The sequence below is a fragment of the Solanum pennellii genome, chromosome 3 (assembly GCF_001406875.1).
Source record: "Solanum pennellii chromosome 3, SPENNV200".
In the NCBI taxonomy this organism is placed as follows: Eukaryota; Viridiplantae; Streptophyta; class Magnoliopsida; order Solanales; family Solanaceae; genus Solanum; species Solanum pennellii.
Window position 1 is genome coordinate 39,166,638 of NC_028639.1, and position 19,489 is coordinate 39,186,126.

Below are 19,489 nucleotides of genomic sequence, written 5' to 3' on the forward strand. Positions count from 1 at the left end.
TTGACTTAGGATGCTAAAGTATCTTAGTCTTGTATGTATGAATATCATGTGACCTTAAATGAAGTTAAGAGGGTCTTTTATGTGAAACCTTGAACCTAGTGGTAAGGTTATGAATGTTGAAGTCGTAAGCGGTAATGTGTCACGCCTCAAAACCCATTATGACGGACAGGCACCCGATGAACTAAAGTCCCGAGAGAACCAACCTCCAACATGTTCTGACTGTGCATATAACTATAACAATTGTGACAAGTTTACCAAGAATGCAGCGATACAAAACAAACTAAGTAGCTCCAAAAGTTATATACAAAACATGGCCGTTGAGGCCACAACTCCTTAAGACTCAACTGAACCATGTACAAATATCTACAAAGCCTCTAAAAGATAGAAGACTAGAATAGGTTGGGACAGACCCTGCCTTACCCTTAACTACCATACAATACAAAATAAATTTACTAAAGACTCAATAAAGCTCCGAATAAACTTGGAGCTCATTCAAAAGTATAAAAGATTCATATGCTCGTCTACTAGCTGGAATGCATGTACCTGCAACGTGAAATGCAGCAACCGCCGCGAGGGACGTCTATAAAAAAAGTTACTAAATATGTAAGGCAATAGCATACGTTATCGAGAGTTCAAAAGAAATCAACTAGCAACATATGAGTACATAGATTAGGAAATAAGACCACCATTGCATAGTCTTGTGGGATCAACTAAGTTACATTCTTTTCTTTACTTTTCTGTATGTTATAATCTTTTTAGGACATGTGATACAAGTGACCAGCTAATCACTCGTAGAAGAGGATGACCCATGCTAGGTGTGTTAACCCCTGCGATGCAGTCCTCATAAGTACACACCATGGGATCGGCCCATGCTAGGCTTTCGCCCCTGAACTGTCACTCTTCTACACCAATAGGGATCGGCCCATGGTAGCCTTTCGCCCCTGAGCTGTACCCTTATGTACTAGTTGGGATCGACCCATGCTAGGCTTTTGCCCCTAGGCTGCCACCCGTAATTATATATATTTCTTCACTTAGATTCTTTAATCTTTGAGATTGTTGTTTATCAGTTCATAACTCTTTTGAGATGTTATTTTGGTGGTCATAATCATTTTTTGAGATATGGAAGTACGGACCAGTAATAGAAGACATGAAAATTATACTTCAAGGAAATAACAATGACGTAAGGAGCTATGTAACATCAATACATTACTTTAAGAGATTAATGACACAATTGACTTCAAACAACAAAGAGGAGGATTCAAAGACATGCTTTTGCAATAACCATTTCCATACCAGCACATGGGGGATAATTACACAAGTATAAAATAGTGAACAAATAATGTAGTAGTTATATGCACTACGGAGAGGTGAAATATTTTTATCTACTTGGAGATAGTACGCAGCCACTATGTTTCTTTTTATAGGAATAGAATTTATGAGATTCACTTCATTGATATTAATTGAAGGTGTCAGATTTAATGCCAAAGGGATATAGAATCGAATGGACTTACATACCTTATCCTCGGAAAGATATACTATCATGATTCAACCTCCCCTTTTTGGTTTTAATCTACAATTTAAGTCATGGTAAGCTAAAATTAGAAGCTATCACACCGTGAGCCTTGTAAAACAGTAGCTAACTTTGATTGATAATGAGCCCATACAGACCTTAATTTTCATCTGTATCACCACACCCTCATTCTATGTCCATCACATACATTATACATCCTTTTCCCAAGATCAACCAAGATTTGCCAACAGTAATATACATAGAACAGACCCAAATATTGTTTATCATAAAAACTAGTATTGAACTCACCACCCCCTTGAATTCTTCATGAAAGCACACCACTAATTCCTCTCTCAAAGTCATACATAAGGAAGACAAAAATGGAGAAGTCACCTTACCTCCATTTCTGCAACTTCTCCTTATAACTTGAATTCTTTTAGAATTTTAGCTTCCCTTCACACTTGAACTAAAGAAGAAAGAGAGGTACTTTAATATCTAAGGAAGTGAGCAGTAGCGGCTGGAAATATTCTTCCTATGTAGTTATATTAGAGTATTAATAATATGTTTTCCTAATCATCCATGGAAAAATTAAGCTAAATCCATGAGTTTTGGTTTGCATATATAAGGGTTTCTTGAAGAAACCTAGAAAACTTTAAGACTTCTGGTTTAATCCTTGAGAGAAAAGAGAGAGAGAGAGTTGGAGTTAACTTTTATTTTTATGTGTTAAAATGGGTGTAGAATGTCTGCACATATTGGATATATATAGAGCTTTATTGACCACAAAAAGATCCTATAGGAAATCATTTTTTTTGGGTCCATTTTCAGCAACTAAATTGTCAAGTAGGTCATGAACCTGCTTGTGCACATCAAGCAACTCAAAATGTAAAACTAGGTGATGCACCTAGTTTCTTTCACTTGGGCTTTATCCATATTAGAACTTGGCGTATTTGGCTGCTGGGATTTTTTTCAAATTTTAATTTCATTTAATAGGTTTGGGCTTCAAGTGATAGCCCATTAATATAAGCCTAAATCTGGTCCATCAAAGTTGTCCCTTTAACTATATTATAATTTAAGTAGGTGATGTAGCTGCTAGCTTCAACTAAGCTAAGGAAGCAGCTCAATTACTTTATTTCAATTTCTGAATGGAAATCCCTTGTTCTTCAACTTAGTACCTAACTTTTAACTTTAAGCTCAATTACCACCTTGCTATATCTACATAAATACTTTTTGTTAGAAATAACTTGCAATGCACATCCTGAAATATGAAAGGCGTTACATCACCTTCCGAGCTAGTTTAAACCAACACTAACCAGATAAGAAACATTATCCTTCACCTACACTATAAGTCTATGTCATGATTCACATGAATAGAACTAGCATATACATAATACAGGTCGTCACATCCTTCCCCCCTTAAAACATTAGTCCTCGTATGTTAGCAATGTTGTCCAGCAAAAACAAGTTCATGCCTAAGTTAGTACTACTATAAATTACATTGAACATCTAAACTTATACTTACTTGTCAATTCCTCCACAAACATTTTGATCTTTCTCACTAGTCTGGAAGAAGTGAGGATACTTCAATGTCATTACTTGTTCTGCTTCCCATGTAACTTCTTCTACTTGTTGGTTTCTCCGTCGTACTTTTACATAAGTTACTTCTCTATTTCTTAACTTCCTAACTTATTGATCCAGAATAGAAATGGGTACTTCTTCATAAGTGAGATGTCCCCTAACCTGTACATCTTCAGTAGGAGTAATACGAGATGGGTCACCTACACATTTTCGTAGCATTGAGACATGAAACACCGACTGAACTGACGAAAGCTCTTGTGCAGCTCTATCTCATAGGCTATCTGGCCAAATTTTCGGATAATCTTATATGGCCCTATATAGCGTCGACTCACCTTTCCCTTTTTACCAAACGTCATCACCCCTTTCACCGGAGACACCTTCAAGAACACCCAATCCCCTTTAGAAAATTGTAGTTCTCTCCTTCTGATATCTACATATGATTTATGTCGACTTTGAGATGTTTCTAGACGTTGTTGTATCACTTTGACTTTTTCCATAGTTTGACGAACAAGATCTGGCCCAAATAATGTAGTCTCGCCTATTTCAAACCAGCCAATTGGTGGTCTGCACTTTCCACCATATAAAGCTTCATAAGGTGCGATTTTAATTCTCGAATGGTAGCTATTGTTATAAGCAAATTCAATAAGTAGTAGGTGATCATACCAGCTACTTTGAAATCTAATATATAAGATCGCAGCATATCCTCAAGTTTCTGAATTGTACGTTTTGCCATGCCATCCGTTTGAGGATGAAAGGCTGTACTTAAAGTTAGTTGTGTTCCGAAACTCTTTCGAAATGACTTCCAAAAATTTGCAGTGAATTGAGCTCCACTATCCGGTATTATAGAGATTGGCACTCCATGTAGTCGAACTATCTCTTTTATATACAATCTCGCATACACTTAAGTTGTATAAGTAGTCTTCACTGACAAAAAGTGCGCTGCTTTGGTGAGTCTTTCAACTATTACCCATATAGAGTCAAACATCAAGAATGAGCGAGGCAAACCAGTGACAAAATCCATGTTTATCATGTCCCATTTCCAAATTTGAAGTTTTATACGTTGCATGTAACCTCCGAGCTTTTGGTGTTCTACTTTTACCTGTTGACAATTTGGACACTGAGGCATGAATTCTTCAATGTTCTTCTTCATGTCCCCTACTAATACATTTCTTTCAAGTCATGATACATTTTAGTTTACCCCGGATGAACGGAGTATCTTGAAGTATGTGCTTCCATCATGATCCTCTTTCTTAGTTCATCTATATTAGGTACACACAATCTGTTTTGACATCGAAGCACTCCATCTTTCTTAAGCTCAAATGCGTTTGTCATATCATGTAGTACAGTCTCTTTATGTTGTAAAAGTACTATATCAGTGTACTTCTTCTCTTTCACTTCAACTACTAATGAGGATTTTGCGGCATTTTGCACAATAACCCCTTCGTCTTGAGATTTAAGAAGGCGAACGCCCAAGTTCACTAGTTGGCATAGATCCTTAGTCATTCCTTGTCTTTCCACGGCCTTCCCATAAGTGCTTGCCATTATTTTATGTCTTAAAGCATCAGCTACTTCATTAGCTTTACCTGGATGATATAAGATGTCAATGTCATAATCTTTTAATAGCTCTTGCCAACTTCGCTGCCTCAGATTTATGTCCTTTTTCTTAAAGATATATTGCAAGATTTTGTGATCAGTTTATATGTAACCAAGAACTCCATACAAGTAGTGGCGCCATATCTTCAAAGCAAACACAACTGCTGCTAGCTCTAGGTCATGGGTTGGATAATTATTCCATGTGGCCGCAGCTCCCTTGAGCCATAAACTATAACATTACCATTATGCATCAATACACAACCTAAACCCACTCCCAAAGCAACACAGTACATTACATAGCCTTCGGTGCCTTCTGGAATTACCAACACAGGCATAGAAGTTATTTTACTCTTGATCTCTTGGAAGCTTCTTTCACACTCATCGCTCCTTTAAAACTTGGTTTCGTTGTGTGTTAGCTTTTTTAAGGGTGCATCCATGGAAGAGAATCCTTCAACAAACCTTATGTAAATAACCTGCCAATCAAAGAAAACTAAGGAACACCATAGGCGTTGTAGGTCTTGGCCAGTTTTTCACAACTTCTATTTTCAGGTTATCAGCCCTTATTCCTTCCTCGGATACAATATGACCTAAGAATGCCAAAGATTTCAACAAGAACTCACATTTCGAGAACATTGCATAAAATTTACAATAACGGAGAATTTGTAAAACCTGCTGCAAGTGATTAGCATGATCATCTTCCGATCTTGAATACACCAAAATATCATCTATGAACACTATCACGAAAAAATCAAAAAATAGCTTAAACACCCTATTCATCAAATCCATAAAAGTTGCTGGTGCATTTTTTTGCCCGAATAATATGACTAAGAACTCAAAATGACCATACCATGTTCGGAAATCTGTCTTGGGTATATATTTGTCCTTGACCCTCACTTAGTGATAACCCGACCTCAGTTCGATCTTTGAAAAACACCTAGCACCTTGTAGTTTACCAAACAGATCATCACTTCTAGGGAGGGGATATTTGTTCTTAATCGTTACGTTATTTAACTGCCAGTAGTCGATACACATTCTTAACGAGCCACTTTTTTGCATACAAATAAAACTGGTGCTCCCCATGGGGCCATATTAGGCCTTATGAATCCTTTTTATTATAAGTCTTTAGTTGCTCCTTCAACTCTCGTAATTCTGCCGCAGTCATTCTAAACAGAGGAATTGATATAGATTGAGTATCGTGAAGCACATCAACACCGAACTCTACTTCTCGTTCTGGAGGCAAACCTTAAAGATCTTCGGGAAACAGATCTGGAAATTCATTTTCCACCAGCATGGATTGAAAGGTTGGTGGCTCCGCATCTACATTTTTCACTCTAACCAGATGGCATATGTATCCTCTGGACATCATCTTCTTTGTCGTAAGATAAGAGAAAAATTTACCTCTTGGCACCCCAATAATACCTTTCCATTCGAGGACTACCGCTTTTGGAAACGCAAATGCACTATCTTAGTTTGGCAATCTACCGTGGCATAACAAGAAGCTAACAAATCCATACCCATTATAAAATCAAAATCTACCATGTCTAGCTCAACAAGGTCAACCAATGTATCGCGACCACAAATAATTACAATGCAATTACGATAAACTCTTATAGCTATAATAGACTCACCAATCGGTGTAGATACTTCAAATGGCTTCAATAATAATTCGTTTGTTCTTTTGAACTTTCCATCAATCAATGGTGTAGCATATGATAGTGTAGACCCCGGATCAATTAATGCATATAAAATATGTCAAAAGATGGACAAAGTACCTATAACCACATCCTGCGAGGCTTTTGAATTTTGTCAATCCCCTAGTGCATACGTGCGATTTTGACCTCCACTTGTGAGATTCTGACCTCCACTAGAACTAGATGCTCCCCCAGATCCTCTACAACGACCTGTAGGCATATGTAGTCCCCTACCTAAAGAAGGGTTTGATGAGGTCGACGCAACAACTGATCTAGTTGGTTGTGCAACGCCACCCACTCCCCTATGAAGGCAGTTTCTCTTCATATGCCCTGGTGTACCACACCAAAAACAAACATCCGTCGCAAACCTGCATGCACCTACATGATTTCTCCCACACTGTTTACAAGGCTGTCGTGGAGGCCTTGCTCTTGATAACTCTCTATTTGTGAGTCTTGACCTTGACTTCTTTGCCCAAATTGATGCCCCTAAACCCTTGAAAGTATGGTGGAGCACTAGCTTTAGAGTAGAAAGATGACGGCCTAGGTGGTCTGTTAGAGAACCGAGGCCTAAACTCACCTTGGGATGGTGTAAACTACCCCATGGATATGTCCCTCTTACAATGCCCTGTTTTCGACTCTTGCATCCTTCTTCTTTGCCTTTGAACCTCCAACTTTTGCGCAAAATCCTACATCGTTGCTAACTCCATATCTTTATTTAACGAAGCAATTGTACTTTCTCTAACCATATATGAATCTAATTTATCCACAAATTTATGGATCCTATCCTTCATAGTATCTACTACATTAGGAGCATACCTGGTATAGGAATTAAATTTGAGACTATACTCTCTCACACTCCTATTTCCTTGGCGTAGATTTAAGAACTAATCTGCAAGGGCCTTCGGATCTCCAATGGCAGATAATGATCAAGGAATGCCTCTTTGAACTATTCCCACGTAGCTGAGGTGCATTTGTTCCTCTAGATTGCTTCCAAGCTTCATACCACAATATAACCACACCCTTTAATCTGTATGGCGCTAGCTCAAGTGCTCCTTTACCACTTACATGCATAATTCTCAAAGAGCGTTTGATTTTATCTATAAAGACTTGAGGATCTTCATTAGGATCTGACCCGGTAAATGATGGAGGGTCCAAGTTAAGAAAATTACGTATCCATATTCCAGCTGATCTATCTACACCACTAATACCTACAACTGGACCTTCTTTCCTTTGGCCATGACCAGCAACTATACGAGTGAAAAATTGGACTTCATTCCTCAAATATTTATCGATAGCATTGATAGGGGGTTCCTGAGGTTAATCTTCCCTTCTTAGTTCTTCAGAAGATGGAGACGTCGGGGAAGTCTGCAATAGAGACTCATCTTGAGCCCCATTTTGAACATCTTGACATGGTGGTGGTTGGCTGGTCCCTTCTTTGGCAGCCAAATCTACTCATTTACCAGTACTTTTATTCCTTCTCGTAAACCGCATCTTTGCTATGATAAAACAATTGATAAATGATATATGATTCACCTACAACACTAGTTCTATCGCACGATCTAAGAAATGAAAGAAATAAGATAACTCCTACATGTCTTGTAGACTCATGTTTATTGTTGTGGTGCACAACACATCCATAAGCAAGACTCTACACAGACACGGATTTGTAGACTCCTTAGAATGACCTGCTCTGTTACCACTCTTTGTCACGCCTCAAAACCCATTAAGACGGACAGGCACCCGATGCCTTAAAGGCCCGAGAGAACAAACATGCAACATGTTCTTACTGTGCATATAGCTATAACATGTGTGACAAGTTCACCTAGAATGCAGCGATACTAAACAACATAAGTAGGTCCAAAAGTTATATACAAAACTTGGTCTTTGAGTCCACAACTCCTTAAGACACAACTAAACCATGTATGTACATCTACAAAGACTCTAAAAGATGGAAGACTAGAGTAGGTCGGGACAGACCCCGCCTTACCCTTAACTACCATACAATACAAAAATGAATTTACCAAAGACTCAATAAAGCTCCAAATCTACTTGGAGCTCACCCAAAAGTAGTAGAGTTTTGTGTGCTCCTACTGAGGAGGTCTACTAGCTGGAATACATGTGCCTGCAGCATGAAATACTGCGTCCCTCGCGAGGGACGTCAGTATGAAAAAAATGTACTGAATACGTAAGGCAAAAGCATATGTTATCGAGAGTTCAAATGAAATCAAATAGAAACATATGAGTACATAGATTAGGAGAGAAGAGCAACATTCTTTTCTTTACTTTTTTTGTATGTTATAATCGTTCTAGGACATGTGATACAAGTGACCAGCTGATCAGTGGTAGAAGAAGATGACCCATGCTAGGCGTATTAACCCCTGGATTGCAGTCCTCATAATTATACACCATGGGATCGGCCCATGCTAGGCTTTCGCCCCTAAGCTGCCACCCTTCCATTCCAATAGTGATCGGCCCATGCTAGGCTTTCACCCTTGAGCTGCCACCCTTATGTACCAGTTGGGATTGACCCATGCTATACTTTTTCCCCTAGGCTGCCACCCATAATTATATAGATTTCTTCACTTAGATTCTTTAATTCATCAATTAATAACTCTTTTGAGATGTTATTTTGGTGGTCATAATCATTTTGGAGATATGGAAGTACAGACCAGTAATAGAAGACATGAAAATCATATTTCAAGGAAATAACAATGACATAAGTAGCTATCTTCCATCAACAAATTACTATAGGAGATTAATGACACAATTGACTTCAAACAACAAAGAGGAGGATTCACAGACTTACTTACCATTTATATACTAGCACATGGGGAATAATTACACAACTGTAACATAGTGAACAGATAATGAAGTAGTTCTATGCACTACGGAGAGGGGAAAATATTGTTAGCTACTTGGAGATAGTACGCAGCCACAATGTTCCTTTTTATAGGAATAGAACTTATGAGATTCACTTAATTGATATTAATTGCAGGTGTCAGATTTCATTCAAAAGGGATATAGAATCGAATGGCCATACATACCTTATCTTCGGAATGATATACTATCACAATTCAGCCTACACTTTTTGGTTTTAATCTAAAATTTGTCATGGTAAACTAAAATTAGCAGCTATCACACCGTGAGCCTTGTAAAACGGTAGCTAACTTTGATTGATAATGACCCCATACAATCCTTAACATTATGTGTATCACCAAACCCTCATTCTTTGTCCATCACATACATTATACATCCTTTTCCCATGATCAACTAAGCTGCGCCAACAATAATATACATAGAACAGCCCCAAATATTCTTTATCATACAACTAAGTATCGAACTTAATTACCACCCCCTTGAGTTCGTCATGAAAGCACACCACTAATTCCACTCTCTAAGTCATACATAAGGAAGATAAAAATGGAGTAGCCACCTTACCTTTATTTCTGCAACTTCTCCTAATAACTTGAATTCGTTTAGAACTTCAGCTTCCCTTCACACTTGAACCAAAGAAGAAATAAAGGTTTTTTAATAACTAAGGAAGTGAGCAGTAGCTGCTGAAAATATTTTGCCTTTGTAGTTATGTTAGAGTATGAATAACATGTTTTCCTAATCATCCATGGGAGAATTAAGCTAAAACCATGAGTTTTTACTTACCTTGGTATGTAGATATAAGGGTTTCTTCATGAACCGTAGAAAACATTAAGGCTGCTGGTTTAATCCTTGCGAGCAAATTGAGAGAGAGCTGGAGTTAAATTTTATTTTTATGTGTTAAAATGGGTGAAGAATATTTGCTCATGTTGTATATATATAGCATTATTGACAAAAAAATATCCTCTAGAACCTCCTTTTTTTTGGGTCCATTTTCATCCAGTAATTGGTGAAGTAGGTGATGCACCTGCTTGTTCACATCAAGCAACTCAGAAGGTCAAACTAGGTAATGCACCTAGTTGCTTTCACTTCGGCTTTATCCATATTTAGCCTTTGCAAATTTGGCTACTGTGATTTCTTTCAAATTTAAATTTCATTTAATAGGTTTGAGCTTCAAGTGACAGCCCATTAACTTTAAGCCTAAATCTAGTCCATCAAACTTGGCCCTTTAACTATATTGTAGCCTAAGTAGGTGATGCAGCTTCTATCTTAAATTAAGCCAAGGAAGCAACTCAATTATTTTATTTCAATTTCTTAATGTTAATCCCTTGTTCTTCAACTTAGTACTTAACTTTTAACTTTAAGCTCAATTACCACCTTACTATATCTACTTAAATACTTTCCATCAAAGTTAACTTGCAATACACAAGCTGAAATGTGCAAGGCGTTACATCACCATCCGAGCTAGTTTAAACCAACACTAACCATAGAAGAAACATGATCCCTCACCTACACTATAAGTCCATTTCAAGGATCACATGAACAGAACTAGCATATACATATACACGCCGTCACATAATGTTTACTTCAAAGTAAAGGAATGATAGAATTAAGGTTAATTGGCTTGAAGGGCATTATATTAATCCTTAAGAATGTCATTATGATCTTCTTGTAGCCATTGTAAGGTGACCCCTAAAGGACCTCTTTTGTAGGGTAAATGTAATAAGGTAATAAACTAGATATGGAGCCCTTTTATGTTAACCTTATGTGTGAAATACTCAATGAGAAAGAACGGTAGCACCGAGTGTGTATGGTAAGGGAAGTAATTCTAGTTAAAGAATGAGACTAGATTACAAAGCATGCCCTTCATATTCCTTAACCATGTGCCTAGATGGGATGTGTGTAAGTTCTACCATTTGCAAGTAGAACAACCTCACCGGAGAAGGATAGAACTCTGGATTCCATGTCTTGCTATCATGGTCTATGTTAGTTATTGCCTATTTTCATCATATGGAATACCTATTAGCATTTCAGAAGTTCTATGAAGTTTAGGTGGTGGTGTGGGACACTATCTAGACATGGCATAATAGAATTTTAAGGTGTTATTGGGAGTTCCTAGGTCTTTTCCTAATTGAACTAATGTATGTAATGACTTAAGCTAAGAAAATATGTTAATTGAATAAGTAATTATCCTTATAGTAGTTAAGGGTTGTCTAGTTAAGGTGTGAATGGGGCATAGGAATGGTCACTTCGTATCTTACCTAGATGAGTCTTGAGGATGAATCTTGTAAGGGAAAATGTTGATTAAGTGGACATGATCCAAACTTAGGAAGTCCTATGGATTATTTAGGTAATCTTCAAGAAGTCAACCATGGACGTTATCTTCTTGATCTACTTAAGCAAGTCTTTTGACAGCCTTTTATGATGAAATGTCATATATTTATATGTTGATATATTTGATGTCTTGAAGTGTGTATGTGACTCATTATAAGTAGTCTTGACTATCATTTAGGCATGCTTAGGGAGGTTGTATTGGAGTTATCTCTTTGTGTTGCTTAAGTGAGTCTTAGGATAGCTTTAAGTGGGATGATTACATACTAAGAGATGTCTAAGGTGAATATAATCAACTTCACTGTATAGTGAAGGTACTTCACTGTAACAGTGAATGAGGTTATTGTAAAGTGACTTCTAAACTTATAATATTTGGTTTAAATGTTATCTTATGTGTTTCTAAGTTGTTAAAAGTTATTCTTATGATTATAATACGATTTTTAAATGAAAACAACATATTTCAAATAAATGTCTGTTATCATAATTTTTATGCATTATGCCATACTTAGTACATGTTGTTGTACTAACTCCATGCTTTTATCTATCTCTAAAGTTATTTGTAGGCGAGGAGCATTTGGGAAGTGAAGACTTGGACCGTAGCATTGTTCAAGAGAAGTTCAAGTATGTCCTCATTTGACTTGAGGACATATATGTGTTTTATGTTTTCATTTGAAGTATTGTAATATACTAAGTATTTCTATATTAATATTTTGTAAGGGTCGTGTCCAAGTATTCTTGTGTCTTAAGATGATTAGATTGAGGCTTAGTATTTCCTATGACATTATATGAAATAATTTTTTAAATATTGTGTTATGTTTTATGTAATGTTTTAATTCCGCACTACTTTTCATTATGTTTATGTGATGAATGATATGTACTGGCTTGTACAAGACCTCCGAGAGGTCAATTACGACAGTTGCAATCCTAGATCGCCCCGAACTTGTAAGGTGTGGTTTCAGGATGTGAAGCAACAAATTTAATTGACTTCATTATAAATGGAACAACAGAACAAAACTTGACCTACGAGATCCTGATCTACAGTCGTAGGTCAATCTACGCAACCATAATCCACGTTTGTTGATACGTTTAGAGACTTGTTTTTTAAAACCTTTTGGAAATCTTACTAAGTGTTGGATGATGGAGACATCGATGCCCCGTCTATCGAACAACACCCTTTCGTTTGGCTCGTCAATAGCAACTATGATTTAAAAACTTTTGGTCATTTTTGAAGGGTCATACTCAAGGACCATTAGGGTGGTCCTTGGGGAGTCCTACCTCAAAGTTTTGACCCAAAAAGTACTCTCTCAAATGTTTAACACCTTCCTACAAAATTTCATTGAATTCCGACTCTTAAAACCCCATAAAACATTCCAATGAACACTAACCTCTATTTACAATGCACCGAAAGTAATGGATGTTCCTTGACGTTTTGACTCTACAACTTCCTAAATGATTTATTTTCATAATTTTACGTCTTAAAACAGTGTTCTATGTCTTTCTTCAATATGTGATGATCTATATTAGGTATTAGATTTCTGGAGTGTCACATTACATCCCCTTAATAACATTCGTCCCTTAATGACACTAAAAATATTTTTATAGGGAAAGGATAGACTCAATACTAGCAGCTCAACTGACAACAACATATAACAACATGAGTTAAAACACAAATAAACATAACAACATGGCATTTACACATAGCAACTCAAATCACTAGTTACCACATATAAGAGCTTAACATCATAACATGAGGAATTTACTTCTCAACATGAACATGAGCTCAACATGATCATCAAGTCACTTATTCCAACACTTCTTAAAACAGATTGACATGCTCAATACTATTTTATGAAGACAACAATACACAAATCACAATTAAGTCCAATTTCAATCCGAAAAGCATTTTCACATGAAAACTCATTTTAACACAAACTTTTTACCTTAAATATGCATATTTTTGCAAAACAACTCAAATCAATATTTATTCATTATTTTCACTATTATTAGGAATAACTATCCTTAGTTAGGAAAAAGATGAGGATAAAGGGACTTCACGTCGGCCTCGGCCTCCGAAGTTGCTCCCTTAATGAGGTGGTTTCTCCATAACACCTTTACGGAGTCCACCTCCTTGTTTCTCAACTTTTTAACTTGTCTATCAAGCATCTCTATCGAAACATCTCATAGGAAAGGCTCTCATCCACACCTAACCTTTATTTAGTATGAATGGATATGGGATCACCAATACACTTCTTTAGCATATAAACATGAAACACTGGATGAACCGAAGATAGTTCACTATGTAGGCTCAACTCATATTAAACCTATCCAACCATTTGCAATACCTTATAGGGACCCACATATCGTGGAATTAACTTCCTCTCTTTGCCGAATCTCATAGGTGAGATATTCAAATATACCATATAACCTACTTCGAATTCAAGATCTCTCCTCCTATTGTCGGCATAGGACTTTTGACGACTATAGGCTATTCTCGATATATCTCTTATAATACGAACCTTCTCCAAAGCTTAATAGATAATCTCAGGACCAAGGAGTGAAGACTCACTAAACTAAAACCACCTAATCGGAGACCTACATCTCCTACTATAAAGTGATTCAAATGGATCTATGGAAATACTCGAATGGTAGCTATTATTATTATAGGAGATCTCATTCAACAACAAATGATTGTCCCAATTCCCTTTGAAGTCTATCACACAACCTCTTAGAATATCCTCTAGGGTTAGAATAGTACGCTCCGCTTGACCATCCATTTGAGGATGAAAAGCAGTTCTAAGCTTCACTTTGGTATCCAACACTTTTTTAAAAGACCGCAAAAAACGAGAAGTAAATTGAGCATCTCTATCTGAAATGATGGACAAAGGGATCCCATGTAGACTCACAATCTCATAAATATAGATCCTTGAATAAACCTCCGCCCTATAAGAAGACTTAACGAGATTAAGTGAGCGAATTTTGTCAATCTAGCCACTATAACCCAAATTGAGTAATTTTGCCTCCGGGTTCGAGGAAACCCAACAATAAAGTCCATATTAATTTCTTCGCACTTCCAAGTAGAAACACCCATTTCTTTAATTAGACAACTAGGCTTTAGATGTTCGGCTTTCAGTTAGTGGTAATTTGGACACTTGGATACAAACTCTGCTATGTCCCTCTTAATGCCATGCCACCAATATACCTCTCTAAGGTCACAATACATTTTGGTGGAGCCCGGATGAATGGAATATCGGGAACCATGATCTTCCTCTAACAACCTATTCCTCAAATCATCATCATTCGGTACACATAATCTATTTTTGTACCTTAGGACACCATCCCCCCGGGAGAATGACTCATTCAATTTACTAAGCACCAATTTCTTCAACTCCATCAATAGTGGATCAAGATGTTGTTTAGACTTACCACAACAACTAAGGATGACTCGAAGTTGTTATAAACCACAAATCCACCATTTGGGGAATTTTCCAACTTAATACCCAATCTACCAAACCTATGAACATCTTTCACTAGGTCTTTCTTCCCTTCTTCTACATAAACACACTATCATTTGTAATACAACTGAAATCATCCGCACCACATTGGCCTTTATGAGATGGTAGAGAACACTCATCTTGTAATCTTTCAATAATTCCAACCATCTTGTTTGACGGAGACTCAACTCCCTTTGGATTAACACATATTGAAGAATCTTATGGTCGGTATAGACATCCACATGAACACCATACAAGTAGTGTCTCCATATTTTCCAAGAGAACACTACGGCAGCTGACTCAAGATAATGAGTTCGATAATTCTTCTCACGCACCTTGAGTTGTCTAAAGGCATAGACTATAACCTTCCAATATTGCATAAGAACACACCCCAAACCCACTAGGGAGGCATAAGAATGTACCACAAAACCCTTGATACCCTCTGGCTAAGTCAACACCAGAGTGGAGGTAAGCCTATCTTTCAAAATTTTGAAGCCTCTTTCACATATCTCCGACAACTAAAATTTCATAATCTTTTGGGTCAAGGTAGTCAAAGGAGAAACAATGGACGCAAAACCAACCACAAACCTCTTATAGTACCCGGCTAGACCAAACAAACTTCTAATATTTGTTGGAGTAAGTGGCCTAGGCAAATTCTTAACTGCCTCGGTTTTCTTTGGACCAACCTCTATACCATCAGTTTAGATGATATGACCAAGAAAGCCACCGATCTCAACCAAAGCTCACACATTATATACTTGGAAAATAGTTGGTGCTCCTTTAGTACATGTAATACCACTCTCAAATGACCCATATGGTCAGCCTCATTTTTCAAATACACCAAGATATCGTCAATAAAGATAATCACAAATGAATCTAGCTAGTTTTAGAGCACACTATTTATTAGGTCCATAAAAGTTGTCGGGACATTCTTGAGACATAACTACATAACCTAGAACTCATAGTTCCCATATGTAGTTTAAATGCCGTTTTAGGTAGATCCTCACCTCTCACCCTTAGTTAGTAATACCCCGAACTCAAGTCAATCTTAGAAAAGTAGATATCCCCTTTGAGTTGATCAAACAATTTATCAATCAGAGGGAGAGGATACCTATTCTTAATAGAGACTTTGTTAAGTTGGCAATAATCAAAAAACATCCTAAGGGACCCATCTTTCTTTTTATCAAACAATACTGGAGCTCCCCATGGTGGAATGCTAGGTTGAATGAAACCCTTATCAAACAATTCTTTGAGTTGAAGCTTTAACTCTTCAAATTCCGCCGGAGACATCCAGTAAGAAAAGACTGAAATGATATTCGTATCCTGTACTAGGTCAATACCGAAATCAATTTTCCGTCCGGGAGGAATTCCGAGCATGCCATCCGAAAAGACATTCTAAAATTCCCTTACTACGGGGACCGACTCAATAGGAGGGATGTCGTACTGAAGATCTTTAACTATTAAGATATCGTAACAACACCCTTTAGATATCATTTTACAAGACGTGAGACAAGAAATTATACAACCCTTAGGAATTGAGTTACCCCCCTTCCATTCTAAGATGGGTTCATTAGGAAAATAGAATTAAACCAATCTCGTTTGACAATCAATAGAAGAAAATAACCATGCAACCAATCCATTACAAAGATAACATAAAAATCGACCATATCAAGTTCTACCAAATCCACCCAAGTAAGTCTATTGGGCAAAGATATAGGAACGACTCCTAAAGCATATTCTATATACAAATGAGTAACCACCAGGGTTGTAACCGAACATGGTTCAATTTAAATATCGTGTAGAACATCAAACTTTTTATCTATTAGAGGAGTTACAAATGACAATGTTGCATCGGGATCAAGTAAAGCATAAACATTTATAGAGAAGACTTGTAACATACCAATGACCACATCAGCGAACTTTTTTGTTCACCCCTAGAGAAGAGAGCATAAAAGTTCCTCTTTGGAAGCTTGGAACTGGGTCCACTTGATTGATCTTGACCACTCCTCCTCTCTTGACATCTCACATTAGGGAAATCCTTAACCTTATGACCCTCTTTTCAACAACCAAAGCAACTTACCGTCCCCACTAGGCATTCACCCCGATGTTTATTTCCACACATGGAACATATTTGCTTATAAATTGGGGAATTTCCACTTCTAGCCTTTTGGGACTTAGGGTTAGACACTCTATTCTTGTTGGTCTTGGCAAAATTGAAAGTAACTTCGTTAGAAACAAACTTTTTGAACCTAGGCTTGTCATGAATCTTAAGCCTACACTTGGGAGTACCCCCTTCATAAGTTGTGGCCATCTTATACTCTCTATTCTACTTGTTAAGTCGAGTCTCCTCAACTTTTTGAGTATGAACCATCATCCTAGAAATATCCATATTGTCGAGGAGAATCTCCAAATGAGACTCTTCAACCAAATCCTCGAAAACTTCCGTTACAAGGTGACACTTATTATCCCTTGGGTTAAACACAAAGGAAGTAGCATACTAGGACAATTTGATGAACTTGAAGAAATACTCTTGCATGCTCGTACCACCTTGACGAATGTTGATGATTCCTCCACTTTGACCTCCATTTTCGTTCAAGGAAACAAGCAATCAAGAAAATGCCTTTTCAATACCTTCCAAGTGATAGGACCCGCCCTCAAGTCCAATTGTAACTCCATTGGGTGTACCATGTTTGAGATACATCCTTGAGTTGATAGGAAGCTAACTCGGCCTTTTCATTCGAAGTCAACCTCATAGCATAAATAATATTGTAGACCTCATCAATGAAGTCTTTAGGGATCTTCATTCACCTGAGAGCCATAAAACATATAAGAGTTCATCATAGTGAAGTCCCTTAGGCGGGAAACTATGGTATTTGCATTTTTTTAACACGACATCTAATGTTCCTATTTGTTTAAGCCGCCATGTCTTGAGCTTAAGTGTTTAGTGCTTTTTCTTGGGTAGTCATAGATTGAGCCAAAGTAAACAATGCTTATATTATCTCTCCATCAATCATAGGTGGAGGAATGACCAGAGCTTGTTCTTGAGGAGGAAATTGGTTGTCTTGTGGAGGGACTTGTTGACTTGGGGAGGAACACCCGCATTACCCAAATCTACCTCCACACTTCTTGTGGCTACAGGTCTGGTAGTCATATCCTATATCTATAAGAAAAGGATTAAAAGAAAGAGTACATATAGAGTTTTAACTCTTAAAGCACGACTTTAAAGATTATGATTATGTGATAATTCCTAAGCGTCACATAGCCTCTCATTCATAACTGTGGCACCTTTCAGACCCATTAACAAGAGTCTACGTAGACGTGGTTAAATGAGACATTAGTCCTAAGATTTCTTTAACCTCATACTCTTATTGTATGTTTTTAACGACCGAGGCGCACCCCAAGATGTAACCGGTGTCCTCATCCTCGTAGAGGACTAAGACTAGTCTCTTAGATTTCGTCATTACATTCATAAGTTAAAAAGTGTGGAGAATTAAAAAACATCATATATATATATCTATATAGTGAGGTTTACATTGACATCTCGCATACTACATATAGAGTTTACAACATATGATATATAGGAATTAATCTAATACTTCATCTCATATTGAACCGTCTGAACGAGTACAAATCATGGATATAGCCATACGAAGTCAACATGCCAATATAGTCTTACATAAATATCCAATTGATAAAGGAAATGAACAATGTGTTTATGACAATACAACTTCAAAGATAGAATAGATAAATATATAACATCCTCAAACATGAGGAACTACGAACACTTGGAGAAAAGAATCTATGTCTTCTTCAATTGGCCTTCTAGGAACTTAATGGCTGAAATATACAAATTTGTAGAAAACATACAAATATGGTTTAGTACAACACTTGTACTATGTATGGAAACATATGGAAAAAAAACATTGAAATCATGCTTAAACAGAAATTTGTTAAAGACATGATAATTTACTTCGAAAAGCATTTATGCATAATCAAGAATGAATATGAACCAATGAGAACATATTCATCAAGACAAGACCATATACAATACAAGACCAACATCATCTAGTAAATTCAAGTTAACATGTGTAGTAGCATATTAAAACACATAAGCGAAGCAACTCCAACATAATGTTGTACCACAATAAAGCATGTAAAAGAGTGTAATGCCCAAAAATGAAATAAGGTGACCTAGAACCTAGTGAGTTTTTATTGAGTTAATTTATTTTTAAAATGAGTTACTTTAGTGTTATTAGGGAGTGTGTGAAGTTTGGTTAAATTTGGAGGTCAAACGTCGAATAACGTCCATGATGTTCGAAAGATATGCCTTAGAAAGCGTTCTTGCGTCTTGTTGTATTTTAGTGAGTTTTACGTGACGAATTAGTTTAGGGGTTTAACGACCGCGCACGACCACACCTAGGACCCAC